Genomic DNA, 10,019 nt, shown 5'->3' with positions numbered 1-10,019 from the left:
CATACAAATTAAACTTTGGCATCTTAAACCCTTTCAGATTTCTAGATAACTCATCTTGCTCCACTGTCTTAGCAGGCTTTGCAATCTCACCGGGAGACTTCAAATGAGGAGCATGAGAGTATGGAACCGAGACCTTGAAAGTTGGTTCTGGAGCACAGTGTTGGGCATCGGGGATTTTGAACATAGTCTCGCTACAAGATCGAGGATGAGTAGCTGGTGGAGGAGCTACAAAAACATGAGTGGTCAAAGGAGCAAGATATGATGTGCTTTTGAGGGGTGGAGTGTGAAAAAGTAGTGGGGAGATATCCTGGACTTGTGACAGTGGCGGAATGGTGACAAGGCTTTCAGTGTAGTTAGTGGGAACTGATGGTGAAGGGCACCCAATAATCCAGGCTTGGTATATTTCGGCCATCTGTCCTTTCAACCTTAAGACATCTTCTTTCAACTCAGATTCTGATTCAATAATTCCCTTAGACGGATCAATAACCCCTGTGTCCAAGTCTTTGCTAGCCATGTCTACCTCGCTCTTTGACCTTGTATTGTATGGATGAGTTACTTAAAAACCACAAACCAACCACCCTTCTGCTCAATGAAGATAACAAAAAGAACAAAATGAGGACATCCTGTTAGCATTAGGGCATTTAACAACTAAAAATATCACATTGCGTGCAATGCACCTAGCAATAATTAACGGTTCTAGAGTGACTTCTAGGGTCACAAGGTCACTTGGCATCATCCCAATTTTGTTCATTTCAATCTTCTCTTTTCTTTCTTTTCTAGCACTTCTTGGCTTGCTCATTTTCCTTCCTTTTTTTCCTAATTATCGCTCTTTTCTTTCCTCTCATTGCTCACATCCCATAATTTCATCCTCTTTTTTTCCTTTTCTCTTTTTTTTTGATTTTTTTAAAAAAGAAAATGAATCGATCGAACCCTATATAGGTTGTCTACGTATCATGTCCCCGCATGAATAAGATTTTTGCGTAGTTCTAGAAGATCGGGAATAAAGTAAACAAACTAACATTCTCTTTTTTTTTTTTAACATTAATGAATACTCTGATGAGAAATTATTAAGGAAAAACTCCTAGAAGTGAAAAATATTTTTTGATTTTTTTAGGAAGGAAATATAAAGGATGAACCAAAGAAAAATATTTTGAATTTTCGTTTGATATCCCAAAAGAAAGATTTCGACCAAAAAAATGAAAAAGATAAAAATGCTTTTGGATTTCAGTTTGATTACCTAAGGGAGAAACTCTAAAGATAAACCAAAGATAAAGTATGTTGTTTTTTTTTCTTCTATGTACAATGTCCTAAAGTTCTAGTAAAATAAAAAAAAATTCTATTCATTTTTCATTAATTTCCCAAAGCAGAACCTCAAAAGAAAATCTTTTTGGATTTTTGGAATTAATATCTTAAAGAAAACTTTAAAGAGGTACTAAAGAAAATTCTTTTTTTTTTTGAATTTTTAGTCTTAATGTACTAAAAGAAAATATAAAAGCAATTTTTTTCTTGAGTTCTGGATATTAATTTTTTAAAGGAAAAACCATCTCACAATTTCTTTTCTTTTTTTTTTTAAATTTCTAGGAGTAGTATTTCTAAAGAAAATTCTAATGGAAATATAAAAATGCAAAATATCTTTTTGGAGTTTTGATTTATAATACATTTTTCAAATACAAAATACGAAATAATAACAAAAGACTCGATAAACTTAACTAGACTATGATAGACTCTAGCATTAACTAAATGACTGAATACTACTATACAGGACTAGAAAGTAGAACATGAACAATAGACTCAAAAACATAAAAAGGCTCCTCAGGCAGCTCCTGAATGCAGTGATCCTGGGATATGTGTCTTGCTCAAACTCCGGTAAGTAGATCCACACCTGTATGAGAAAACTAAAACCAACACTATGTGAGACAATAACATTCCCTACTAGACACATGCAATACATGGTTGAGGCTATTTTTGCAAAATGACTTATGTGGCTAAAAACACAAAATTTGGCTAAGACCCCGCGAAGCCAAGAACCTAAGACTCACTAGGAAGACCGTACCCTGTGTGGGTTGCCTACGTATCACGCCCCGAGAGACGAGAATCAGGTTCGCGTAGTCCGGGCAAATTAGATACGGGCGAGAATTGAAAAGAACAACTATTTAGAGAAAATATATTTTTTTTTCTAAAAAATGATGAAACATGTAAACTCTTTTTAGATTTTCTTTTCCCCTTTTTTTGATTTTTGGAAAATGATGGGAAAAGTGCAGAATCTTTTTGGATTTTTTTTTTTCATTTTAATTTTTTGTTTTTTTCTTGAAAAAGTGTCAAAGAAAATTATAACTGGACCCTATTTGCCTTATTTTTATACTTCAATCTCTTTTCTTTCTCATTTACCCTCAAACCTCATTGGTCCGCCAAATGACCCCCTTTACCCTTGAAGATTATAACATGTAACACATTTAGGATGCATCACGATGGTCTTTTATTTTTGGGTACACTTATCCTAGACGGACCCAACCCCTGTGTTGAGTCCCCTAAGTCAAATATACGTGATGCAAACAAACGTTCATACTAGGGATCCGACATAAGGTTATGTTATTCTAGGTTTAAAACCTGGGGTTGTGTTCTTGACCTGGCTTACCCGAGCGGACAACTCGAGTCGAAGAGGGGGCAACATACCGGGAGCACTGAAGTCTACCTGACCTTGTTGCTGGCCCAGCCTCGTTTTATTTGGTATAACTTCTACAGAAAAAGCGAGCCACGCGAACGTGTGCACCATTTTCAGAAGACTGAGAGGGGTGGCATAAAAAGACAGTTATATACAATTCAAATAATATTAAAGTGGTAAACAAACAGCAATTAGCATAAAAGGTTCACAACATACAGCAATATTAACAATAAATGAACCCAAGTAAAAATCATAATAACAAGCTCGAATTCTTGAACCCTGAACCAGAAGTTCTGGGTTCTTATCCCCAGCGGAGTCGCCAGAGCTGTCACACCTCTTTTTTACTACACCCGAGAAGGGGGTATAAGGGAGTTTTTTCCAATTTAAGTGACAATCGAAACAGGATTATTCATATTAAATTCAGAGTCGCCACTTGGGATAATTTATGGTGTCCCAAGTCACCGGTTTAGAATCCCGAATCGAGGAAGTTTGACTTTATTCACGATCTGCGAACACAGAAATCTCGGAAAATAATTCTGTTAACCCAGAAGAAGGTGTTAGGCATTCTCGAATTCCGTAGTTTTAGCAAGGTCGCTTTGATCATACTTGGCTTAAACAAATTGTTTGACTACTGATTTTAGAACCTATGTGCATTTGCCTCTTTTAATTAGGAAATTATCTTGAAACGGGTCACGCGTATGTATAACCATTTGTTTGGTGCGTCAAAAATCATATCGCAAACGTGTCCACAATTAATAATGCCTTATTATTATTAAGAAAATTTGGCCGAAGTTGTGCGAATGCATACTCCAGTTTTGTTTTTAGAAATGCACCTAAATCCAAATTAGGCGCCTAAATCCAAATCCCATGGCCCCATAAGACATTTATATGAAACAAATTCATGGAAAACATAGACCAAACAGACAAACATAAATTCATTTAAATTCACTTGAACATGACAAGCATGGCAGCAACGGTTTCAAGGACAGTCGACTTCCTCTTTCTTTTAGTGCATGCACATTTCATACACTTTACTAGTTACTACCCTCACATGCCTTTTGTAATATTATGCCATTAAATTCATCCTACTCCTAATGAAATTATTTAAAAAACAAAATGATAAACCCAAAAATGACAAAGAAGAAGAATAATAGTAAAAGGGATAGAAAACAAATAACAGAAAACGAACAGAAATCTGAAGAGAGATTAAAGTTATTAAGTAGCCATTTGAATATAGAGTTAATAAAGATTGTATTCACAGCTGGAATTACTTCATTTAACAATATTATAAACCACAAAAAACGCTGCAAATTCATCACATATCTAAGAAGAAGATCACAGGAACATTTTACCTTCAATGGTATTTAACGATTTCTGTTTGGAAATACAAGTAAAAGCCGGCGACGGGAGACCTTAACGAAAACCTCGAACTCAAACTAGAATCAACCTCGGCTCATCCCATTGGTCACGAACTCAAACTCAGCTTTGAGATGCTTAGAATTCGAGCTTGCCGGAATTTCAACCGGAGAAGAAGAAGCAGTGGTGGATGTTTGCCCTCCAAGTTGAGAGAAGCGATGGAGATAGGGTGGAGGAAACTGCGGTCTTCAGTCTTAAGTTTGAGGGATCTTTTTGGCCGCTTATTTCTCTGTCATTTTTTTAGGTGAAAGAGATGATCTAACTTAGAGTTTCTGCGGCTGAAGCTTAAGAGGGAATGACTGCCATTATCGCTGGTTTGTTTTGTCCAGCTGATGAAGAACGGTTGTGTGTGTTAGGACTTAGGATCTGTGATTTTGTTGTTGAAGAAGATGGTCATGGCTGCTATCCTCAAATGTTGAAGAAGGTGAAGAACAGGAGGGGGGGTCCTCTATGATCCTTTGCGGCTGAACTCTTAGAGATCTAGGTCTTTTTTAGCTTAGTTTTTCCACGAAGAAGAAGAAGAAAGCTGATAGGGTTTTCAGCATGTAAAAAACGGCGCTCCCTCTAGGGTCCTGTTTGTTTTATAGGGTTTTTAGGTTAGGGGCTATGGGCCTAGGAATTATGGGCTAGGTCCGAAAATTAGGCTTAAAAATGGGATGTTGAACCCACATTTTATTCTTTCCCCGCGAACGAGACTAAAAATATGATTTCATTTATTAATTAATCCTACTTAAGTAAAATAACTATTAAAATAAGACTGACCGTTAAAACAAAACTATTTATGGTATTTTTTAAGATTAAAAATGACTACAAAATATTAATGAAACTATTTTTTTGTAATTTTTATTTTCTTGTAATAAAATAAAGTAAAAGAGTCAAAATTAGTTGAAATAGCAATATTAGGCCTAAATTAAATATTTTACGCTAAAAATGTGAAAAATCTTGGGGAGGGTCAAAAATCACATGTCTACGCACAGGTTCCCCCTAACTCTATGCCTTTAGTAACACATGTGTTTCCCCTGAGCTAATGGCCATATTATTTTCCCCCTTTTGGCATCATAAAGAAACACAGACATAATAATAGCACAAAGAAGTCCAGCTAAGCTAAGTCATGCCATATATGTGCTCACAATCATAATAGAGAATAGAAACACAGAAGGGGGTACTAACATAATAAAACAAGGATTGATATTAATAAAACTTTAATATGCCTTTGCTTTGAAAAAGTGAAAGGCAATATTGGACTTTTTAAAACGGGAGCAGTAGTGTTTCATCCCAATGACATAAAAAAAAAGAAAACAAAAACATCTGCCAAAACATCAAAGAAAACTTAACAAACATTTCCAGAAACTGGTCACTGAAGGGGTACTTAGGAGGCACTAGGAGTAAAGGGCTTGGAAGCTGTAGCAAGCGTTTGTAGAATGAGGCATATTTGGGCATTTCCCGACTTTTGCTCATTGAGCAGTTCTACTTTCAGGTTCTCTACTTGCGCCCTGAGATCAACATTCTCCTTTGTCAAACGAGCTACTTCATCATTTGACACCGGAACCCCTTAGGCTTGCTGACCTTCCAGGATATCATTCTTGGCCTTCAACCAACGAATTTCCTTAGCTGCACTATTCTGAGCATTAATAAACTGTGAGAAGGTTGATGTACTTCCTACCCCCCATTCTTTTCTATGAACTCGCACTCTTCCAAAGTTGTAAGTGAGAAAGTCTGATTCCTAGTCCCCACCTTGCCTGTCCCCAATGGGATTTCAAAGAATTTGAACACTTGGGTAAGCAGGAACCCATAGGGAAGGCCATGATTACCATTTTTAAAGGTGGCAACCTTTTGCATGTGTTTAATCATAATAGCAGGCAGACTCATAGGAGTAAAACTATCTCGCTGCTTCATCAAGAACAGGTTAGACTTAGAAGTCACTGACCTCCTCTCAGCTCGAGGCAATAGAACTTTGGTAACCAATTCGAACATCAGCTGATAGACAGGGAGTAGCGCTTTCTTATGGATCTGGTCCCCCTTCTGGTTTGCATTGTCTTTTACCACGACATTTCTGAAGTTAAACTGACACACATCTTTTACACTGGACACACCAGCTATAGGAACTTTAAGAATCTCTCCAAGCAACTTTACATCAAACACGATGTCTACTCCAATGACCAAAGCACAAATGTGGTCAGTCTCAACGGGAAACAGGCTAGCAAAGAAGCTTTGTACCTCATCCTCATATACCTTAGGTGCATCAATTTGAAATAGATGCACCCAGTGTTTAAACTCGACCATTTCCAGAATTTGGTGCATACCCGCCATCTCAGAGATTGAAGGGTCAAATGTACGACCCAACAGAACTTTTTGATGCCTCGGGCATTCAGAGCCAAGGCTGACTTCACTTCTCAATCTCTTCACAGAACCAGGTTCTTCAAAAATTTCTAACTTGCATTTGCTGGACTTCTCTCCACTGAATTTTCCTTTTCCCTTGGATTTGACTAACACATCCTCATTATAGATCGAAAAATCACTCACCACTTCCTTCATTTTGGACCTAGAGGTTGATCCCTTCTCTATTGAAGTAGGCTTCGTCTTTTTCGAAGACCGTCTAACAAGCGAATCGGGTTCATCTGGGGTTTCCTCTTCCACCTCGACTACAGGGATCGCCTCATCACTTACAGGTACATCGTCTTTCACCAACTTTCTCCTTTTCTTATTATTACTCTTCTTGCTCTTTTGAAGGGCAAAATCATAGGCCACCTTAACTTGAAGCGTGGTAGTAGGTCGTTTGGTTTCAGACTCAAGGGTGGACACAACCCTCCGCTTACTTATGAATGCATCAAGAGCCACATTATCTAGGTCTTCTTCATCACTGGATCTCATTTCAGGTGCTTGAATTTCCAAGGACACAACATCGAATGCAGGAACAATACTGTCCTGGGAACGAGAGCCCTGACCTAGGTCCTCCGGAGAGGGATTAAGTTACTCATGTGATTCCCCAGTAGTACCTGCTAGTGCATCCCCTTCAATAGTTACAATGGCCCCTTATTCCCCCACACCTTGTACCTCGTTCTTCTGAGAGTTGATCTCATGCAGTACACCATCAATAGACACCACAAACATGGTTACACCATTTTTCTCTTTCTCAAATGGTGCTAATACCACAATGGAATCGGTAGCAACGATGGCAGAACTCTTTGTGACCTCAGGGTTTTGACCTTGTTCTCCACTTGGTCTTTGACTGGTGGGAGCCTCAGACGATAGGGAGAATGGAGCAGCAGTTTTAAGGGTTTTTGAATTAGGAAGAGACTGGGAAACTGGGTAAGGTGTGACTATAGCGGTAGGAGTAATAGTGGGTGAGGAAGGCTCAATGGGAGAGGAAGGCTCCATAGATTGATGAGTAGGAGTTACAACTGAGGTAGGGAGATTGGAAGTTGTCTCATCCATTGGAAAAAGTGGTGTGACGATGCTTTTGGAAAATTCTAATGTAAGACTTATGGTTAGGAAGAGCAGAAAATAGGGTTTTTAAGAGGAGAGGATAATTATGAAGAGAGAGGAATATGCACCGGTTCTGAAACGGCGGTTGGGCATGAAGAATTGCAATGTTTTAGAGGGAGATGGAATGATTTGAAATGAAGAGACGTGACAGCAGGATCTGAAAAGTTGAAGATGTTGTGTTTTTGTACCATTTTAAAGACGTGTATTAAAGGATGCACAGAACTAGTAACCTTTGGTACAAGAACCAGGTTCTTGACCTTTTATTTTAAAGAATCAATCCTCTTTCATCATTCATGCACTGCATCTACAGCTTCTATACTCATCATGCGTGTCTACCTGTAACAGTATTGAAGTGAGTTAGACATGGCCAGAAAACACTTTTAGCTAGTTACTTCTTGAAGGTGATTTTCATAGCCAGATAAAGATGAATCAGGTTCTCAATTGGGCTTTAAAAGCCCCAACTTCACTCTATTTCTTTCAAATTGTTCCCTACTTAGTGCTTTGGTGAAAATGTCTGCAATTTAATCTTCTGTGTTGCAGAACTTCATACATATCAGCCCTTTCTCCACATTGTCCCTCAAAAAATGATGCCTCACATCAATATGTTTTGTCCTTTTATGTTGAACTGGATTCTTGGTCATGTTGAGTATACTGGTGTTGTCACATAGAAGGGGCACACTCTCAGTTAGTACCCCAAAGTCCTCCAATTGCTGCTTGATCTATAAAAGTTGAGTACATCAGGATGCTGCTGTTACATATTCAGCTTCAGCTGTTGAAAGAGCCACTGAATTTTGCTTCCCTGTTCCCCAAGAGATAAGACATGAACCTAAGAAGTGAGCCATTCCAGAAGTGTTTTTCCTGTCCATAAGATAACCTGCATAATCTGCACCAGCATACCTAATCAGATTAAAACTGTCACATGACGAATAATACATCAACAAGTCCTATGTTCTTTTGAGATATCTCAATATTCTTTTGGTAGCCTTCAAGTGAGATTCCTTAGGATTTGATTGAAACCTTGCACACAGCCCCACACTAAAAACAATATCAGGTATGCTCGTAGTGAGATAGAGGAGAGACCCAATAATGCCTCTATACATGGTTTGATTCATAGGAGATCCAGTTTCATCCATGTCCAGTCGAGTGGCAGTAGCAATAGGAGTGTCTATCACATTTGATGCTTCCATGTTAAACCTCTTCAAGAGCTCCCTGATGTATTTTTGCTGACAAATGGATATACCCTTTGGGGACTGTTTTACTTGAAGGCCCAAGAAGAAGTTCAGTTACCTCATCATTCTTATTTCAAATTCACTTCCCATGAGTTTTGCAAATTCTTCACACAGAGAATCAATTGTTGCTCCAAAAATGATATCATCAACATAGACCTGAACAATGAGCAGGTTCCTTCCTCGTTTCTTTAAGAAAAGAGTGTTGTCAATTTTCCCTCTTTTAAAGCCATTTTCCAAGAGGAACTTTGACAACCTTTCATACCAAGCTCGAGGAGTCTGCTTTAGCCCGTACAAAGCTTTGTCCAGTTTAAACACATATTCAGGGTGCTCATGACATTCAAACCCTAGGGGTTGCTTCACATAGACTTCTTCCTCAAGGAGTCCATTCAAAAATGCACTCTTGACATCCATTTGGAACAAGGTGAATTCTATATGAGATGCAAAAGTGATTAGAATTCTAATAGCTTCCATGCGAGCCACTGGAGCAAACGTTTCATCATAGTCAATCCCTTCTTCCTGATTGTAGCCTTGAACTACTAGCCTGACCTTGTTCTTTGTGGTAATTCCATGTTCATCAAGCTTGTTTCTGAATACCCACCTGGTTCCTATAATGGTTTAATTTGGGGGTCTAGGTACCAGGTTCCACACATTATTTCTCTCAAACTTATGTATCTCATCTTGCATGGCTGTAATCCAATCTACGTCTTTCAAGGCTTCCTTGATATTTTTAGGTTCTATCTGGGAGAGAAAGGCTGAGAAGGCAAGTGAATTTCTGGCTCTTGACCTTGTTTGTACTCCAGAGTCTAGAGGAGTAATAATGTTGTCTATTGGATGAGAGATTTGGTGTCTCCAGTTAGACACCTGAGGTTCATTCTGAGAAGAAGATGGTATGTTTGGCTGATTTTCCTCTGTCCTTTTCTCAGGTGCTAAAGGAGTTCCCTGAACTGCATCAACCACTCTTTCTTGAGCTTTAGTGGTTGTAATTGAAGTGCTTAGTTCTATTGAAGATGAGGCAACATTGTCTTCATTTAGCTCCTTTACTTGACTCATCATATCTGCCTTTGCATTTGTCATGTTAATGACTTTAGCAGGGACTAGTAAGGGTTCTCCATCTTGATCTTCCTCAGCACTCTTCTCACAGGATGGATAAGGCTCATCAAAAATAACACGGACACTTTCCTCAACACATTGAGTCCGCTTATTGTATATCCTGTAAGCCTTGCTTT

This window comes from Nicotiana sylvestris, chromosome 3 (assembly GCF_000393655.2).
Source record: "Nicotiana sylvestris chromosome 3, ASM39365v2, whole genome shotgun sequence".
Lineage (NCBI taxonomy): Eukaryota > Viridiplantae > Streptophyta > Magnoliopsida > Solanales > Solanaceae > Nicotiana > Nicotiana sylvestris.
The sequence above is the reverse complement of the archived record's forward strand: the minus strand, read 5'-3'. Positions refer to the sequence as shown.